The sequence below is a fragment of the Medicago sativa genome, chromosome 8 (genome assembly GCF_051527215.1).
Source record: "Medicago sativa cultivar Bolivia chromosome 8, Bolivia_mono, whole genome shotgun sequence".
NCBI lineage: Eukaryota > Viridiplantae > Streptophyta > Magnoliopsida > Fabales > Fabaceae > Medicago > Medicago sativa.
The window spans coordinates 33,134,524-33,156,655 of record NC_140756.1 but is presented as its reverse complement, the minus strand read 5'-3'; the positions used below and the strand labels follow the sequence as shown (position 1 = coordinate 33,156,655).

Sequence of the window (22,132 nt, the reverse complement as noted above, 5' to 3'; positions counted from 1 at the left end):
AGCTTGAAATGGCCGTTGAATTGGATTAGAATTAAGACTCTAGACACGACAAATAGATTGTCTTTTAACAGTACAAGTATTCCTTCCTGCATGTGCCTTTTGTAATTTCTCATGCGAGTTGTCCTTGTCCTTATCCTTCGGGAACCAACAAATTCCTTATCATTGCATTGAACTAGCAATCATTGCTTTTTAACTTTTTTGTGAAAATTTAAATGTTCATTTGATAGTCATTTGATTTTTGTGAAAATATATTCAACATAAATCAAGTTACATTTCACTACTTTTTAACCAAGATAAATTTTACTTTGTCAAAAAACTAATATTAGTTTTACAGTCTTTTGACCAAATAAATGTCAGATAGTTTTTTTTTTAGGTAATTTTGTTTAAGGGAAATTTTAGATAGTTAAATAATGAAAAAAAAAAAAACAATTTTAATTATATAAATGTTTACCTTGCAGCGCACCTTTCGAGCAAAAATATTTATCATATAAAGGGTTGTTCTAGCCAGTTCAAGCCACAAACAAATACATTTAAAATAAAACCTTACATTCATCATAGTCAAGCCAAACCAATCTCTAGAAAAAAAAACAAATGAACAATCGAAACTATAAAACCAATATTTAAGGGTAAATAAATGAGAGTAGAGAATAAATCTATTTACTCTTTGTCTTCGGCTTAGGGTTTCTTTTCTATTCAAAAAGAAAGTTGGTGATTAATTATGAAAGAAAAATGTTAATCCATTAAATAATTTTACTAAAACAAAAAATGCATAAAGAAATGGATGTTTGGACAACTAAAAAAGAGAAAGAAAAAAAATTCATCTTACTATTAACCTTGGCCACACTAAGGAAACCATTAGTGGAAAATGACTATAAATGAACAAAATGTGCACAAAAACACTCTAAAGGACATCGAAAGTATTTATGGACTTTTAATTTATTAGGAAATGAGATTTTTGAAGAAATTAACCTCAACCACGAGAACCGAAGAAATGTAAAGAACTGGTGGGTGGTGGCTACAACCCTTCTTTCCATTGTAGCAAATCAACAACCTCAACCTCACCCTCAGCCTCGCCCTTGTCTACTTAATTGTTAAATAAATCCCCTTAATCATGAAAAGATATGAGAAGTGCATGGAGACAAGCGAGGAATGCACATTGAGTAGACTACAAAAGAGACTAGCATAGGAACGATGTGCAAGGAAGAAATGTGCACAGAACTCACTGAAACCAAGAGGAATGCAGGAACGACGGAGGATCGAGCGAGGAAAGAACCGACTAGAATAAACTCATAAGGAACAAAGTAATTTTCAATTTTGTTGGAAGACACAATGGGTTGGTCCTTTATAGTGTTTGGTGATGGAGGAGTTGTTTTACCTCATTTTCACCAAGAGGGAAATATGTTGGAGAGATTCTAAATCTATGTTTTCGTGAAAGAAAGGTTTTAGGAGCCAAATCGGAGGAATATTTTGTTTTTAATTTAACTTTTAGTAAGAGATGGATTAATTCAGAAATAGGGACAGAGTTTATTTGATATGGAAAAAATCTGCCTTATCACAACAACTTATAGCATATACAAAAACAATTTAATTTTAGTTTATCTTTTGCTATAGAAATACCTTAAATAAACTTACACATAAGTGATTATCTTGATACATGTTTGTGCTACAAGCTGTAAATAAGTTGTTTATCCAAATAGGGCATGATCACCCATATAGATGGATAACACAAGAATCAAGCTCAAAATTCTGACCAATAATATGCAAACAAATTTTATATGTACACAACAAGTAAATTCAAGAACAAAAACATCACAGCCAGAAAACAAAAAGAAATGATCCATGGAAAGATCTATCTTCCTCAGTAAAATTAGAACAATGGAGATCGTACAACAATATAAAATGATTCAATCAATGAATATTTAGGCTAGCGTATGATTGTGGAAACTAGAGAAAAATATGAAACACTAAGGAATGACTTCAAACTTTTATGTAAAACCGACCACTACTCTGTCTCAGGAGTGATCACCTAGAAGTATTGTCAAGCATAAAAGCTAAACAAAACATACGGACCGGAATTGCTTTTGATTCCTCCATTCTATCTCCTACAACGAATCATGTGCATAATAATAGCAATAACTTTATTTGATGATGATAGGATGTATTCTAACCCTTGGTAGAAGTTGCTACTTCAAAGTAGAGAAGAGGCAACAGAGCTAGAATCCAGAGATATATATTTAAAGAAATTCTTTAAATGAAATCCACTTTTCACTAAGTAGAGTTATCATAGGTTAAAACATCATGGACAGAATCAGTCATCTTAGTTTTGACAATCTTTTCCTTCCGATTCTTCTTATACATAACAACACTTTTCGTGTTACGGTTACCAGAATGAGTAGCCGAAATTGAAGATCGTTTGCCAATGATGGTTCTTCGTTTCTTTGAAACCCATTTCAGAGGCATATTTTTTACTACAGTACCAACCAATATCAGTGGAATTATTCAGTTGAACAAGTTTTTGAATTTGATCTAGCATTTGGTGGGACCAAGCCAATGACAAGTCCAACGCAAACGAATCTTCAACTGGTTTTCTCCATAGATCCATTAAAACCTCTTCAAATGACTGAAAAGACATTGATGATTGACAACCTTGAAGATTTTCACAAATCATGTTTACCTTGATGACATGCTTGCAAAGGTTACCATGCAATGACCAAGAACCTATCACAGAATGAAAATTCAGATCCCCGATTCCACACTATATGTGTTAAGCTGCTGTCTTTCTTGCGCACAACTTTGGCAAAGAGGCGGTTTTTATCGTCTAAGGTGACAGCAGAGTCGGGAATTTCAAGTGCTTGTGCCATGACGTAGAAGCAATATAACCTTCTTTCACATTCTGGAAAGAATCACTTTCATCAGCGAAACGATCAAGCCAGTAGCTTGAATGCAACTCAATTGTTACCTTGTGGACTAAACAATCTACTCTTTGCAGCACTCCGAGATGTGAATCATCAAAAAATTTGGCTTTCAGTTTCACAGTGGTAGGCTTCTTGGCTTCCCAGTAGAAAATTTGTCATTTTTGAAAGTCACGTTTCTGCACAGCAGAGGAAAGGAAGGGTAAGGACACCACAAGCTAACATAATCAACGACTAATTGACTACACCCGAAACATTTGAAGCAAAATGAAGAAAACATTTCAGATGTAATATATGGTGAAGCCAGAATATGTGGTAACAATACGGCCTTGTAACGTTATCAAATTTTTTAATAAAAAGTTATATACATGTAGAATACTTTTAAAGAAAGAGACAATGATCATTCTTCATTAATATATAACTATAATGATGACAATTTACCAAAAAAGACTAATACTTTTAATCAAAACTAGTTTAAAAGATATATCTTAACTTTTATTTTAATCTATCTAAATAAATTGTAAAAGATGATAGTTTTTTAACTTTTAAAAACATGATGTGTACTCGAGTGTATCTCGTTCTTATCACACCCATTGAAGTCATTGATGTATCTAATATTAATCCGATAATATCAGTGATGTACATGATAGCGATAGCCGGTACTTCCCCTACTTTGTTGTATCCAGATATGCAAGGCTATTGACTTTTGCATTTGAACCACAATATCGCTCAATTCCTTCAATGTGTTTCCCCAAGATATTCTCTACTGGAATTCCGAGATATATCGTGAACATTGTCTGCTGGTGAATATTTTTGGCACCTGGACCATTTGCATCTCTATCAAGTGGTCCGGCAGATAAAACCAGACGTGTTGACATGACTTCTCTCAATGTATACAATAAGCGCAAGTGATGGACGTGCATAAAGACAATTGACAACAAAATGACTGGTACAACCCCGCATTGATTGAGGTCTAATAGAATGATTACAAGTATTAAGTCGATATCTCTGACTAGGTAGTATCTCTCCACCCTCCCCGTAACCTTCGAAGCAGAATGAGCACCAGTACCTCTATATAGACCAAAAATCAACATGAAAACATAAACCCTGGTCGTTCACATGAATACTTAACTATCAACCTATTAGTTTCCTAGTATGCTATGGAATCTAAATTCAGGGCAACAAAAGGAAAATGGTTCAAACTTATGATAATTTGTAACCTTAGGGAATTTAGCAAGGATAAATTTTCTAAAAGGAAAACACGACATCATTACACAGAGAACAAAGTTCAACATAATAATATAAGCATTGAAATTTTAGACGGAAAAAGGAAAATGTGTCAAAGTTACCAACATGTGAAATCTTACGTAACTTAACAAGGATCGAAATTTCTACACTGGAAACATGAAAGCATTTCACACAACCAAAATCTAATTCTCTACCATAGACAAACTACACGAGCAAGAAAATTCTAGAACATTTTATTTTTAAATGTCATAAAAGTCAAATAATCTTCTGATCACATAGTAAAAGAGTGAAAAACACATTATATAAACGAAAAACTTGATCATAATAATTTTTAATTAAGTGTAAGAAGCAAGGAAGAAACTCACAGCCTATACTCAAGATATTAACTATCCTTGTACTCCTTCAAGGTGTCAATAGTTTGTTTCCTTCAGCCAGTGATGTGGCTCTGCATAGTAAGTTGGAAACTAGCCTCTGCATATTAATTCCCAGCCAGTGATGTGGCTCCATCAAAACCATTGAGAATCCTAAACATTCAAAAATAGATGTGCACTACTTTCAACTGCTCCACTCCCACAAACACATAAGTTCATGTCTCTCAGCATAGCTCTCCTTGTTGCTAGATTGTCTTTTGTTCTGTCGGTGACCTATAATTATCAGCATGAAATACCACAAAACTCCGACCAACATATTCCTCATTTTGGATTCAGCATGTGCCTGATGATTTTGTTGAAGAAATTTCTGTGACTCTTGTGTGCCTATGTGAATTTGGATATCTTACATAGTACTGAGATTTAAAGAGTAGATTTTAACGTATAATTTTGTGCAGATTTTTTATCAATTACTATTTTTTTTATTTCAGTTATTATAATTTCAGAAATGGTTTATGGAATAATACCTGGTCTGAATTTTGAACTTCTACAGATAAATCAATTGATTCCGTCGGTGAAGCAGCTTTGAAAAGAACTGAATAATAAACTTGTATTTTTCTGGAACTTTTCCATGCATTCGAAGTAAATCATGATCAGAGCAAGAGAATATTACAGCATTATAGTATGAGAGGAATAAAGTACATAATAAGAGGAGAATGGATATAAGTTGTTGATAATTAGCATGTTGTTACCTCTAAATTTACTGCATCCGAAGTATAATTTAGACTCCAAAATGAAGACAGATTAGGAGATGTGAAAGAAAATTAGGATGCTACCTCAAAAAGATATACAGGCCAAGATGATTGTTAAGGTTCAGTTTGTGCCTACTTTGGCCTTCTAATGAAATTTTAAGTTAAAGCATTGTCTTAAGGTAATCTTTTGCATGACAGTGCAAACTACAGTTATACATATACAACCTTGCTTTGACCCTTTTTACGTGCTCATCAACTCTTAAAAAATATTCTGTATAACTCTGCATTCTTGAAAGCACTACGCCAAAATGTCATTATATGTATAAACAAGTTCACTATCATCATGAACAGATGGTCCTAGCTGACCGTGAGGAATATCATTAAACCCATTCTGATTCCGAGTTTCGAAAGGTTCAATTGAAGGTTCTTTCGTGATCTTTTCTTCTTCAGCAAGATCACCTTTTCTTGGTGTGTGATCAAAAACAAGTTTCCTGAAACAAGTTTAACTGACACCGGTGAGGTCACAAGCTTCCTCAGCAGGGATGGTATCAATTTCACGTTCATTATTTAGCGTCAAAACATCATCAACTAAAGAATCTTGGCCCTCTTCGCAATTATGTCTAGTCTTATTTGCATAGGTGTCTACTACATCCTCCACGATGAGATCTTCTGTTACTGTAGTGATTATTTTAATCTCAGCACAATCATCTTTACAAGAAACATCGATACTCATCCCTTCTTCTTGCTTTAATTTTTCATAATCCCTATTTTCTCCATCACAAAGTGAAACCATGTGCTCACCAGTCTTCTCAATACTAACAACAGGTTCGGTGACAGAATGTTCTTCAACCGATTCCACAGACGTCGAAAACGCTTGGGTCATCCAAGCAGCGTCGATCTCCTCTTTCAACGGCATAAGAATTCTTATAATATACGTTATCAAAACAGAGTGTTTAAAAATATCTTTAACCGTCTTACGCGAGTTATCTGCCATTTTGAAAGCATGTCTCAAAAGGTCGGTCAAGGAGTAATCTTTGTTGTAACAAAACGGACAACGATATATTGAATCAAAGATTTTAAATTTGTAGTAATCATCCTTCAACTTTGTGTAATATCTATGCTCATAGTATTCCAAATCAGATTCATGGGTATGTTTTGATTTTCGGTACGTAACAATAGTAGGGATGTTATTATATGAACCCTAATAACCGGAATTGGTTCTCCTCCTTTTGTTCAGATTGTTTCTGTCGTTGTTGTTGTTGTTGGCGTTGTTGTTGTCAACCTTAATTGTCCACGCTGCCATATGATCTGACAGCGCTTTGATGTCGTGGTAAGAGTCGCGGTTATGCCGGCAAACTCTGCCCTCGTCATAAGTTGATCTCCCATGGCTGATCATGTTAGAAAAAAGAACAGGAGAAACCTGCTCTGATACCAACTGACGCAGTACGGAAGCAAGGGTTAGCAAACGCTAAACCTAAAAGATAAAGAGACAGGTTGCAAGCCGCAAACCTGTCAAATAAGGGTTTCCGAAATCCACCAGAATCGAGAGAAAATCTCGAATAATTTTATTGAATCAAAAAGCTATAAGTTGTCTCTTAGATTACAACTGTTAAGCATACATAGGGAAATAACAAACCCTAATGGGCCTAAAATAACAAACTGAAAACAAAATAGAAAATTCTAGAAAATTAGGCTGAAATAATAAATACTACTAAATTACTAATAAAACCCTCAGGCATCAAGAACACATAACAAATAATGATTTAGAGAAATCATTGTTAGTTTGTATAGTTTTATTTATTGGATCGGTAATCATTAAATGAACTATGTTAGAAATAATCTGCTCAGTTGATAGTATTGGAATGTGGCTGAGAACAAAAACAAACATCAAACATTATCTATGAAGCAATGACACCGAACATGACATGGATCTCCTTTGGTTTTTTATTTTATTCATTAGTTTTTTTTTTTGAAAGGATTATTTTATTCATTAGTGTAGACACCAATAATAATTTAAGAAAATGAAAGTGATTAAATGTAACCGCATTGTCGGTCCCTAGACACGCTTAGCTTTCGATCTGAAGTGCCGCGCTACATAAAAGATTATTTAACATAACAACCCACCTCTGTTCCCTATTCTGATTTATCCTCATAACCACCGCTGATAACATAATAGCCTCCTTCAAAAGAGTTTCTGGAGTAGCACTCTGAGGAACACCACCATTCTCCATCAGCGTAGATTCAATAAAAGCAGCTGATTGGCCGAATCTTTTCTCAAGGTCCTCTCGTGACATACGTTGTGCTCTGTCACCATCAAATCCAGAACCTGAAAAAATATCCATAACAATTGCTAAAATTAAATACCTAAATCATACTTTAGGTTAACACAATTTTAACATGAGATACAATACAACACTCCAAAGAAGCAAGAAAGCAAGCTACATTTCTTTTCAGCAATTGAAAATGACAACGTTAAATATGGCAAAAATACTTGATAAAAAAAATAGTTTGAACTATGGAACTATTATGCAACGAACGCAGGCCTACCTTCTACTCCTTCTTCAATATCCTCCAGACTGAAGATCGACACAGTTGGACCGACGTGCTTGTTATACTTTTTCATGTCTGATCCTTTCTTACTATATTTTGAACTCTTCTTTCTACTTCCACCACAGAGTGATGACAGAAACCCAGGCTTTTTATGTTTCAGTTTAAGAGTTCTTCACCGTATAAAGCCGTCCTATTGAAGACACATCCAGTACCGACATAAACTGGACATAGCAAACATGTTTACTGAGTATTAAATTCTTCGTTTTCTCTCTTAAAAGTAAAATGATATATTTATCGAGTATGATCATTTTTTTTCTTCGTAAAATTGATTCTAATTTGGAGTTGATATTTAAAGTTTGTGATTCTAAGCTTTGTTTTTAGTTTCAAATTTAATGTTCATTTGATTTTTATGAAAATATATTCATCATAAATCAAGTTACGTTCTACTAACTTTTTTAACTTAATGTTCATTTGATTTTTATGAAAATATATTCAACATAAATCAAGTTACGTTCTACTAACTTTTTTAACTAAGATTAAAATGTTTATGACACACTTTAGATATGCCACGTAACAAAGAAAACTACAAATGGTAAAGTTGAAAGTATTTTTATGAAGCAAGGTAAAGTTGAAACTATACTTTGATCGAATGGCTTGTGGCACATTATATAAAGAGTTGTTCTGGCTGAAAACTATCAAAATAGAAACCACACCAAAAATTTAAAGTTTGAAATACTTTAACTAAAACAAATATGATGCAGGAGGGTTTTATTAGTAATTTAGTAGTATTTATTATTTAGCCAAATCTTAGTAGTTTTCTAGAATTTTCTATTATTATTACGTTTTATTTTATTTTGACCCACGGGTTTGTTATTTCTTTTACTATATAAGCAGAACTTATGTAGCCTAAGAGGCACACTTTTGATTCAATAAAATTATTAGAGATTTTCTCTCAATTCTGGTGGATTCCGGAACCCTTATTTTGATAGGTTTGTCGCTTGCAACCCTATTTTCACAAGTTTGTCGCTTGCAAACTTGTTCTTTTCTATCTAGGTTTAGCGTTTGCTAACCCTACGCTTCCGTACTGCGTCAGTTGGTATCAGAGCAGGTTTCTCCTGTTCTTTTTCTAACGTGATCAGCCATGGGAGATCAACCGGTGACGAGGGCAGAATTTGACGGTTTACATACGGCCGCCAAAGCTCTGTTAGATCAGATGGTGGCATTAACAGCTAAGATCGGTAATATCAACAACAACAACCTCAACTACAACGACAAAAACAATCAGAACAGGAGATGTGGACCAATTAGGGTTCGTGGTAGAAACATAGGGTTTAGGGTTCGTGATCAGATGGTGGCATTAACGCTAAACTTGTTCTTTTCTATCTAGGTTTAGCGTTTGCTAACCCTACGCTTCCGTACTGCGTCAGTCAACTTGATTGTTTCACAAGTTTGTCGCTTGCAAACTTGATTGTCCTCAATAATTTGATTGTTTCTACCACGAACCCTAATTGGTCCACATCTCCTGTTCTGATTGTTTTTGTCGTTGTAGTTGAGGTTGTTGTTGTTGATATTACCGATCTTAGCTGTTAATGCCACCATCTGATCTAACAGAGCTTTGGCGGCCGTATGTAAACCGTCAAATTCTGCCCTCGTCACCGGTTGATCTCCCATGGCTGATCACGTTAGAAAAAGAACAGGAGAAACCTGCTCTGATACCAACTGACGCAGTACGGAAGCGTAGGGTTAGCAAACGCTAAACCTAGATAGAAAAGAACAAGTTTGCAAGCGACAAACTTGTGAAAATAGGGTTGCAAGCGACAAACCTATCAAAATAAGGGTTCCGGAATCCACCAGAATTGAGAGAAAATCTCTAATAATTTTATTGAATCAAAAGTGTGCCTCTTAGGCTACATAAGTTCTGCTTATATAGTAAAAGAAATAACAAACCCGTGGGTCAAAATAAAATAAAACGTAATAATAATAGAAAATTCTAGAAAACTACTAAGATTTGGCTAAATAATAAATACTACTAAATTACTAATAAAACCCTCCTGCATCAAAATAAGTTCAAGCCACAAATAAATATATTTAAAAATAAACCTTGTATTCGTCATAGTCTTTTTTTTTTTTATGACACCGTTTTTGTTATGACACCGTTAAAAATCAAAAGTCTAACCAATGTTTGTTATCAAAAGAAAACATTGGAAAGAAAACATTGTCTCCTATAACAATATTCCTTAGCTATGATCTACGAATACGCCATAGTGAAAATAGAACAGGGCAACCAAATATTTCTAATGCAAACAACAGAGTTAAGAGTTAAAACAAATAAACTCAACTATAGAACGGTAAACCACACTCATTTTAAAGAAATAAACAACTGGCCTCAAAAAATCAATATCAGCTGCAGCATCGACAATTAAAAATCGACTAACTTACCATCTAGGCTCAACACTACGAGCTCGTTAATTAAAGCTTTCAGCCACTTAGATACATTAGGGCTTGAAAAGCTCCATGTAATGATCCATTCAACAAAGCAAGTAGCGTGAACAAGAGATACAAGTCAGGTTGTTTGAAAATACACCGCAGCATGTGAACAATAAAACTAAAGGATGATTCTCTTAGGTCTAGCATAACTTAAAGGATGTACACAATAAGCGCAAGTGATGGATGAGACGTTTGACAACAAAATGACAGGTACAACCCTGCATTGGTTGAGGTCTAGCAGCATGATTTCGAGTATTAAGTCGATATCTCCAACTAGGTACCTTCACACAGAACAAAATTCAACATAACTTGGATGACAGAGCCAAAATGATACAGAGCACAATTGTATTCATGGGATAAAAGCTAATTAGGAGTCATTTTTTATTATTAAAGAATGGTAAATTCTTAGTGTACATAATTATCTTATTTATCAAACTACTAACAGAATTTTATTCTCCTAACAATTACTGTTCTTAACAATGACAACATAACTATTGGAATCCCGATTGTGCACATGACTTCTTAAGTATCAAAATATCCAGTTCGCTACCATGTTATCTGTAAGAGTTAACTTAAAATTAGGTTCTGGAAAAATCGTGCCACGATTCATAAGCAACGTGCCACGATTCAGAAGCAACGTGCCACGATTGGAAGAAACGTGCCACGATTGGTTGAAAGCAGTTCCTGAGGCAAGCACTGGAAAAGTTGTGCCACGATGGAATCGTAACGTGGCACGATGGTACGCTGAAGGAAATAACATAAACGTATTTTCATTGAAGATTTGTTCCATATTTTAAGGGTTACTTTTACTATAAATATAAACCTTGTATCAGATGAAAAAGTGTGTAGAAAAACAGGGTTTAGAAGCCAACAAACAAACTAGGGTTTATAGAGAATTTCTCGTGGCAACAAACACTAGGGTTGGGATTGTTTTGATTCACCTTAGAACAAAACACTGTTAGGATTGAGTCTCTTGGTCACGGGAAGAGATTGGGACTTGGGTAGAATTAGGTTTGAAGACTGATTCTCGTAACCCTCAATATCTCTTTGTAAAGAAACTCATATCATTATAGTGGAACGGAGAGCTGCTCTCTCCCCCAGAGTAGGTCATCATTAGACTGAACTAGGCAAACAGATTCTTGTGTTCTCTTTCTTCCTTTCATCTCTTGTTGTTTTATTTGTGTTTGAATTAATTTTTGTCACCCGCTTGATTTGATTGCTTCGTACTAATTTGCTCCACGCATCAAGTTTTTATTGGTGTGGTTTTCACAACGAATTCACAACAATTGGCATCTTTTCACCGGTGGTAAAACATTGTTCTATAAGGGTATTTATGGCGATTGTTAACATGTATGATCTTGAGTTAGAACAGATGGATGTGAAGACCGCATTTCTACATGGAGAGTTGGAAGAAACTATCTATATGCAACAACCAAAAGGTTTCGTAGAAGATAATACAAAAGTATGTTTGTTGAAGAAATCTTTGTATGGGTTAAAGCAAAGTCCAAGGCAGTGGTATTGTAACGTCTGTTTCGATTATTTAATTATTTTAATGAGTTTTAGAATATATTTATATGATTAGTGTGATTTATAAGATTTATGTGATTTATATGATTTTAGAGAAATTTATGAGACGTTGTGACTTATTTTATTGTTTAATAAAATAAGATTCGAAAATAAAATAAATATTAAGTTGTGGGGTTATTTTGTGTAGAGATATATTTGTTATTTGATGTAGAGATATATTTGTTATTTTGTGTAGAAATATATATGTTATTTGATGTAGAAATATATTTGTTATTTTGTGTAGAAATATATTTGTTATTTTGTGTGGAAATATATATGTTATCTGGTGTAGAAATATATTTGTTATTCAGTGAAGAGGTATATTTGTTATTTGGTGTTAAAATATTATATACATATATATTTTGATGAAATATGCTATTATGTGTTATTTGGTGTATTAATATTATTAAGTGGGAGAGATATATATTTAATTTAGAAATAAATAAGATTATGAGGAAAAGAGTAATTTTGAGGTGTAAGAGAAATTAGATGAGGGGTTATAAATAAGAGAAGTTAGGTTTAGAAAGACATAGAACGTACGATCAGTTTTTGGAGAAAACAAGGTTTAGAGAGAAGAGATGAGAAGAGAAGAGAAGAGAAGACAAAGAGAAGAGAGAAGAGGCTGCATCGATTGTTAAGGTAAGGGTGAGACTAGCATTCAATCTTATTATGTGTATGATTCTAACGATTAGATTTAACAAGTTGTAGGAAGAGTTTTTGAGAGATTGAAGAATTAGGGTTTGAGTGAGAATTGAGGATTAGATGATGAGAAGTTGTTAGATTGATGTAGAAATTGTGTGCAGACCTTAGATAATCCATGGGTAATCATAATCATAGAGCTTGAAGTGAATTTATGTTGTTCTTGAAGGTTTTCATGAAAAATGGGTCAAATGGTGATTTTTGTTGAAAGGGTGTTTTAGTTCAAGTTTTATATGGATTTGGGTGTCTTTTCATGTTTAGAAACGTTTAAACAAACTTTGGGACCAAATTTGGGCTTAGGGGATTCAAAATTGGGATTTTGGGATGAAAATGGAGTTTTTCCGAGAGCTATCTCAGACAGCATTCTCTGTTTCATGTTTTTGCATCTTTTTCACACATTTCAGTTTTGAATTGGCTTTAGATTGAAACACGAAAGTTGTAAGTATGGATGTTAGCTTTCTAATGCCGTTGGTTTGACTTCAAAAGGATATACAGAACTTGAGTTATGGTCAAATTACTGCAAGTAGGTCACTGTGAATTTTTATGGACTTTCAGCACAACTTTTTCGAATTTAAAATGAAAACTGGTATTGATCAATACAGAATTGGTCTTAGGCGTAAACATGAAAGTTTTAGATAATTTTGTTAGCTTTCCAGTGGCTTTAGTTTGACGTGAAAATGATCTTTGGTCTTTGAGTTATGATAAAAATACTACACGGAGGTCTTAGCGAAATTGCACAGTGATAGCATTCTCTGTTTCATGCTTTTGCGTTTTGTTCATATGTTTCTGTTTTGAATTGATCTTTGTTGTAAACATGAAAGTTGTTAATAATTGTGATATCTTTCCAGTAGCCTTGGTTTGACATGAAAATATGTTGTGCATGATCATTTATGTTCTTACAAAGATGCATGATGAATTGTTGATGTTTGAATATAATATTAATGATGATCTGTGAAGTTGTTATAAGATGATTTAATGTTGTTACTAATGATATATATAATCGTATATGCATTATGTGTTATTATGATGCTTATGTTGATGTGATGCTTAAGATGCTATTATTATCATTTGATATTGTTATGTTATGATGTTGATATGATGTGACTTATAAGTGCTGCATATGTTGTTGTTGATCTAAGACGTAAGCTATTCATGAAGTTTCTAAGACGTAAGATGTTGAGTCCATGCATACTCATTTAAAGATGAGGGCTCATGCCCTGGAGCTTTTTCTCAACGACGACGAGGGCTCATGCCGTAGGAGCTTTTGCTCAACGACGATGAGGGCTTATGCCCTAGGAGTATATTTATGCTCAACGATGATGAGGGCTTATGCCCTAGAATGGTACCACATGCATTTGCATTTCATGATGATTCGAGATGGTTTAAGACGTTAAGAGTTGCATAGTTGAGTCAAGATGATTTAAGATGAAGAGTTGCATAGTCGAGTCAAGTGGTTAAGTTATGATGTTTAAGATGATGAATGATTATGAAGTTGCTTATGATGAATGATTATGAAGTTGTTTATGATGATTGATTATGAAGTGGTTTATGATGATGATGTTATGTTGATGCTATAATGATAATTATTATGATAAGTTGATGATATGATGCTATATGATTTATGATATGATGTCTATAATTATTAATTGATGATATGTGATGATGTTTTATGAATATATTTATGATGATATATGATGACGTTTATGTTTGTACTTATGATGCTATAAGATGATGTTTTATGATTATATTTATGAAGATATATGATGATGTTTATGATTGTATTTTTGATGATGTATGATGAAGTTTAAGATGTTAGATATAATTGTTGAATTATATGCCTAATATTATTGTTTAGTGAAATCTCACCCCTTCTGCTTGAAAATGTTGCTCTTCGTATGGGTAACTTGCAGGTAACCTAGATTAGTTACGGTCGTGAGTGGACTCCTCACAAGTGTGTGTCTTAGGTGCTCTGATACGTAACAAGATGAGATTATGTCTTTACTTTCTGTTCCTTACGTATTACTTTATGAATCTTTCGAGAATTGAGGTTGAACTAAGTTTTATGAGATTTTATATTGAGGCCCTTGTGCCAAAGATTTTTTAAGTTGCCAAACTATTTCGCTGCGAAGTTTTAAATATTATGTTGTAGAACGTTTTGAAGGATAAATCATTATTTATTCTATTTATGATTTTTAAGAAATGTGACATTCCGTTTTATGATGAAAAACTCTGATTTTATTTAAGAAATTTTTACGTTGGGAAAACGGGGTGTTACAGGTATTGTCGGTTTGATGAGTTCCTAGTAAAGACTGGTTTTGTGAGAAGCAACTATGATAGTTGTGTGTACATGATGAGAAGAAATGAGAAAGTCATTCTCTACCTTCTCATTTATGTAGATGATATTCTTATGGCAAGTTCTGACATGCATGAGATTCAGAATCTCAAGAAAAGATTGAATGATGAATTTAAGATGAAGGATCTTGGTAATACAAAGAGGATACTTGGTATGGATATCATGAGGGGTCGAAACAAAGGTGAGTTGTTCTTATCTCGGCAAGGTTACTTGAGGAAAGTGATGGAGCATTTCAGAATGAAAGATTATAAGGTCGTTGGCACTCCTCTTGGTCATCACACAAAGTTGTCAATAAAGCAGTGTCCTTAATCCGATGAAGAGAAAAGCAAGATGGAGGGTACTCCCTATGCAAGTTGGGTTTGAAGCATCATGTATGATATGGTTTGTAGTAGACCGGACTTATCCTATGCAATAAGTGTGATAAGTCGGTTTATGGCAAATCCGGGTCAAATGCATTGGCAAGCTTTGAAGTGGGATGAATGGGTCTTTGAATGGTGGTCTGAAGTATACAAGGTCACCACCAGGAAGGGATGCTTTGGAGGGATGATACGACACCGATAGGACCGTCTTGAAAACAGGTAACTTGACCCTAACCGCGACCTGCCGGTAGAACCATAGTTATCAAATAAGGAACTTGACCCTAACCGCGACCTGCCGGTAGAACCAAAGTTATCAAACAAAGTGCGACCCTAACCGCGACCTGCCGGTAGAACCAACACTATAAAAGTTCTTATCCCAAGAACAAAGGAAAAGTTCTCACAATCGAGAAAACTCAAATATATTAATCTTCAAATTGTGATTTGAGAATTACATGAGCTTCTTATTTATAGCCTAGGCTTGGAATACTAAAGATAAATTCCCACTACCATGCATTTACCAAATACTTTGATAAGTGCATGTTTATTACCTAGAAAATGGGCACTAACATGCTTAAAATTCCCACTAGCCACTATAATAACTTAGAGCACTACTTTGAAGCATTTGGAGAGGCTAGGAGAATACAAAAGACCATCTAAAAATTCACCCAAAATAAAAAACGAAAATTGCTTATTAAAATGATGAAAATTGGATTTTTAATGCTTCTTGTCATGTGATTTTTTTATAGGTTTCCTTCCACATGCTTAGTGAACTCTTGATCTCATCATTCTCCCCCTCTTCAAGAGGATTTGTCCTCAAATCCAAACCAGTATAAAATGGAAGTGAGTTATGTGGAAATTGTTCTCCTTTTGATTCTTGGACATAAACATATTTCCAAATCTCATAATTGTTTCCCACACTTTGAGGAGGTTCTTCTTCATTCACTTGATTGCCTTCATGAATTAGAGAAGAAAGGTTAGAATATTGAAAAATATTAGAAGAATTCCAACACTTAGCCGCACAAAACAATCTAGATGAAGGTACAAGTGTAATAGTAGGCAAGAAATTTCCAACATTTTTATCTCCCTTTTCATTCACCTTATTCACCTTATTCTCTTCATTTTCCTTACAATCTTCTTTCCCCTCTACTTTTTTCTCCTCATCGACCAAACTCTCAACGATTTCTTTCTCGATCTCTCTTTTCATGATTTGATCTTGATCCACTTGATCATGTGTTATAGTGATTTGACGAGTTTTAAATGAAAATGTGTATGCTTTGGTGTGTCGATCATACTTTGCTCGATGTCTGTGCTGCCACGGAAGCCCAAGTAACAAATCCATCGTTTTGGAAGGCACCACATCACATAGAACCTCATCTTCATATTCTCCAAGTATGAATGACACTCTTACTTGTTTCGTCACGAGAACATCAGCCATATCTTTAAACTCTGGATCCTCAAGACTATAAAGTTTGTATGGTTTTGGATGCTCAAGTATCGGAAGTTCCCACTTCTCCACCATGGTTGTACTGGCCGTGTTGATCCAATATTTTCTATCAATGTACAAGCCACAAACTTTATCATTCACAAGACACCTTGTAAAGAAACAATTATTCCTTTGTTTGCCTTCCATGAAGAACAACTAAAAGATACAAACTTGGCAACAAAAAATTCCTTCTTTCTTGTTGAACTTTTTTTTTCTTTTGTTTCTGTTGAATAAACTTTTTTTTCCGTAAAGTTGCTTCTTCTTTTTTTTTTGTTCGACTTATATTTTCTTGTTACCACTTTTTTTTTTTTGGGAATAGGAAAATAGGATAAGGTGATATTGGTACTATCAACTTTATTTAATCTTTCTATTCCAAAAAAAAAAAAAAAGTAGCATTACCGAAGAAAAAATAGGATAAGGTGATATTGATACTACACAATTCAAAGGAATAAAACAAGAAAGATGACACAAAATAAATAACAATGGTGGAACCCTTTATTTGTATATTTTTTGTTAAAGAAAACAAAATCTAAGATAGATAACACCTGATTTCAAGAGCCGAAGCTCTGATACCAACTGATACGACACCGATAGGACCGTCTTGAAAACAGGTAACTTGACCCTAACCGCGACCTGCCGGTAGAACCATAGTTATCAAATAAGGAACTTGACCCTAACCGCGACCTGCCGGTAGAACCAAAGTTATCAAACAAAGTGCGACCCTAACCGCGACCTGCCGGTAGAACCAACACTATAAAAGTTCTTATCCCAAGAACAAAGGAAAAGTTCTCACAATCGAGAAAACTCAAATATATTAATCTTCAAATTGTGATTTGAGAATTACATGAGCTTCTTATTTATAGCCTAGGCTTGGAATACTAAAGATAAATTCCCACTACCATGCATTTACCAAATACTTTGATAAGTGCATGTTTATTACCTAGAAAATGGGCACTAACATGCTTAAAATTCCCACTAGCCACTATAATAACTTAGAGCACTACTTTGAAGCATTTGGAGAGGCTAGGAGAATACAAAAGACCATCTAAAAATTCACCCAAAATAAAAAACGAAAATTGCTTATTAAAATGATGAAAATTGGATTTTTAATGCTTCTTGTCATGTGATTTTTTTATAGGTTTCCTTCCACATGCTTAGTGAACTCTTGATCTCATCAAGGGATTTGTGGATGCGGACTATGCAGGTAATGTAGACACTAGAAAATCTTTATCAGGATTTGTGTTTACTTTGTTCGGTACAGCAGTAACTTGGAAGGAAAATCAACAATCAGTTGTAGCTCTTTCAACAACTCAAGCAGAGTACATTGCCCTTGTTGAAGGGGTCAAGGAAGCCATATGGTTGAAAGGTATGATTGGAGAAATGGGGATTAGTCAAGGGTGTGTGAAGATACATTGTGATAGCCAAAGTTCCATTCATTTGGCAAATCATCAGGTATATCATGAAACAACAAAACACATTGCATTTATTTGCACTTTGTTAGAGACATGATTGAGACAAAGGAGATCATGGTGGAGAAAGTGGCATCAGAAGAAAATCCAGCAGACATGTTCACCAAGGTGGAAAATCAGTAGATCATGATGGTTAAATTGGCATCATCACTGATTTGAAGTCAAGGTGGAGAATTGTAAGAGTTACCTTAAAATTAGGTTCTGGAAAAATCATGCCACGATTCAGAAGCAACGTGCCATGATTGGTTGAAAGCAGTTCCTGAGGCAAGCACTGGAAAAATCGTGCCACGATGGAATCGTAACGTGGCACGATGGTACGCTGAAGGAAATAACAGAAACGTATTTTCAGTGAAGATTTGTTCCATATTTTAAGGGTTACTTTTACTATAAATATAAACATTGTATCAGATGAAAAAGTGTGTAGAAAAACAGGGTTTAGAAGCCAACAAACAAACTAGGGTTTATAGAGAATTTCTCTTGGCAACAAACACTAGGGTTGGGATTGTTTTGATTCACCTTGAACAAAACACTGTTAGGATTGAGTCTCTTGGTCACGGGAAGAGATTGGGACTTGGGTAGAATTAGGTTTGAAGACTAATTCTTGTAACCCTCAATATCTCTTTGTAAAGAAACTCATATCATTATAGTGGAACGGAGAGCTGCTCTCTCCCCCAGAGTAGGTCATCATTAGACCGAACTAGGAAAACAGATTATTGTGTTCTCTTTCTTCCTTTAATCTCTTGCTGTTTTATTTTTGTTTGAATTAGTTTTTGTCACCCCCTTGATTTGATTGCTTGGTATTAATTTGCTCTGCGCATCAAGTTTTTATTAGTGTGGTTTTCACAACGAATTCACAACATTATCGATTCCAAGTTCAGGACAGTAAAACGAAAATGGTTCAAACTTATAATCGTGTGTAACAGTAGGAAATTGAACAATGATGAAATTTTCTAATAGGAAAACATAACATCGTTTTACATTACCAATTTCCAATGATCTACCATAAACACAATATAACAAAGCAAGAAAATGCTAGAAAAATTCAACAAAATGTCATAAAAGTAAGGCAATATTCTGATCACATAAACAAAAGAGTAAAAAATAAATTCAGGACATTAAAACGAAAATACACTGAGTAAGAATGTTATACCACAGACAAACTAAACAAGCAAGAAAATGCTAGAACATTTTTTTTTACAAGGGAAACATAAAATCATTTCACACCACCAAATTCGAATGTTGTACCACAAACAAACTAAACAAGCAAGAAAATGCTAGAACATTTTTTTTAAATGTCACAAAAGTTGAACAATCTTTTGATAAAATAACCAAAAGAGTAAGAAAACATTAAAAAAATGATCATAATGATTTTGAATAAAGTGTAAGAATGAAGGCAGAAACTCACAGCATGTACACAAGATATTCATCATCCTTGTGCTCCTTCAAGGTGCCAATATTTTGTTTCTTTCCTCTATCGATATGAAACTGAGTTGGGCACAACACATTAGAGCACTCACCAATTATAAAAGCATTAAATCTATCATATTGGGCAACCTCGTCATTGTGTTCAGCATTTCCATAATTAATCAAAGTCAACATGTTGACTTTGATTAATTTTGGAAATGCTGAACACAATGACGAGGTTGCCCAATATGATAGATTTAATGCTTTTATAATTGGTGAGTTTTCTACTGTACAGTAGAAAACTCCTCCTCTAGTGCGTCTTACAAAAGTATCTTCCCTACTAATTCAACTAGATTCTTGGCTATCGTGAGGAAGTGTATTGGTAAACCACTTGCCATTAGAGTAGTCGGTGCTTTAATGTGAAGCATAGACAAATATGAAGATTGGGAGGCTATGACGCGTAAGGATCTTTGCAAGATCAAGAAAAATTATCAAGATGTTATATTTCAACTAATAAAGTTGAGTTATGATCATTTTCTTTACCTTTTAAGAGGTGTTTTACCTTCTGCTTACTCTTTCAAAATTATAGCTTCATCAACAAGAAAACTTTAATTCAACTTTGGATCCTTGGAGGCTTTATTTCAAATGGTGATGTTGAAGACTACTTCACAACTATACTCCACATATCCTTCTTCCAAGATGTTCATAGAGACGGGCCATGACAACATATTTGGATTCAAGATGCAAAAATTTAATGCACAACTTTGCTACTGCAATCCATAATAACAAGTATGTCCAGATCAGTTGAAAGAAACAAAGACAATCAAATAATATCGATCAAGTAACTTGTCATAGTTCGTTTGTCGAACTGATCTGTTCAGATGCACGGCAAGCTCCAAGTGGTCTTCTTAAGGCAGACAAACAAAAGACATTCTTGTTACCGCATGTTCATACCATATTTGTTATTAAAGAACCTGCAACAGAACTGGTCATATCCACATTCAATAAACTATGCATGCTGACTTGTAGGAATATGATCAACTTTAACATTCCTTCAATATGTATTGGTGAGCTCCGTTATACGAATTATCTCGACATTTCTGATGGCACTTGTATTCAAAGTCTCCCGTACTCTTTGATAAAATTGTACAATTTAGAAACTCTTATACTCAATGGATGTATAGGCTTGAGAAAGTCGCCAAAAAATACGTGGAAATTAACAAAATTTCAGCATTTAGAATTCATGGGTTGTTCTTTATCCACTTGCATACCACTTGGCTTAGGTAAATTGACTACTCTTCACACTATAATTCCATTTCATAGTGTCGGAGCTAGTCAGCTTAAATATTTATATAATTTGACATAAGTGTTCACTGTTTCAAGCAAGGAATGTTTATGGTCTACTCCAACAGAAGATAAAGGAATGACGTTACATAGCAAGTCGCATCTAAAAATGTTTGAAAAGTGTCTTACATTGTAACTTCATTCCTTTAACTTATGTTGAAGTGACCTTAAACATTCCATTGCTTGAAACGGTGAGCATTTCTGTCAAATTATCTAAGTCTCTTAGCTCATTAGCTCAGGCTCTATGAAATGGCATCACAGTTTGAAGATTAGTCAATTTACCTAAACCAGAAGGTATGCAAGTGGATAAAGGACACCCGATAAATTCAAAATGTTTTATTTTAGTGAACTTCCCTGCCTTTTCCGACCATTTTCTAAAGCTCAAGCGTTTATCGAGTAAAAAGTTTTAAATTGTACAACTTAGTGAAAGAGTTTAAATACCTTTAATACATGTGCTATCGAAAATGTCGAGATAAAGCGTATGAATGAGTTCACAAATAGAAGAAGGATGTTTGGTGGTGAACATATACATATTCTAAGAGTCGGCACACGTAGTTTTTGTAATGTGGATATGATCAATATATTGAAGGGTTTTCAAAATATGAATCGCATTAAAATGTTGTTATAACAAGAATGTTTTTTAATATGTCCCCTCAAGAATACCACTTGGAGGTTGCCATGAATCTAAAAATAATGGTTAGAGAAACGAGACATGACGTACTTGTTATTAAACATGTCCCCTCGACTGATATGGACAAACTTGTAATTAAAAATTGCAGTAGCAAAGTCATGCAAATAGATCATGCATCTTGAGTCTCATCCATGACCATCTCTATGAACAAGAAGGATATGTTGAATAGAGTAGTGAAGTACTCTTCGGCATCATCATCATCAAGCTTTCTGCAACCCAAAGTCGGATTAACTTTGTCTTGTTAATGAAACTATCCTTCTGAAAGAGTGATCAAAATGTAAAGCACCTTTTAAAAAGGTGAAGCGGCCTGAAAATTCAAGAGTTGCTCGAAAAACAATGAAGTCACCACCAAAGTTTATTAAAATAGGGAAAACGTTGAAAAAACCCCTTTAAAACGAAGAAAAAAAATGGTCTTTGAAATCAGATGTTAGGTTCGGAAGTCGATTA

General features: G+C 34.2%; 1 pseudogene; it reads right to left on the bottom strand.

Moving 5' to 3' along the window:
• Positions 1-1,957: 1,957 nt before the first annotated feature.
• On the bottom strand, positions 1,958-20,251 carry LOC146898576 (uncharacterized; annotated as a pseudogene).
• Positions 20,252-22,132: the final 1,881 nt, after the last annotated feature.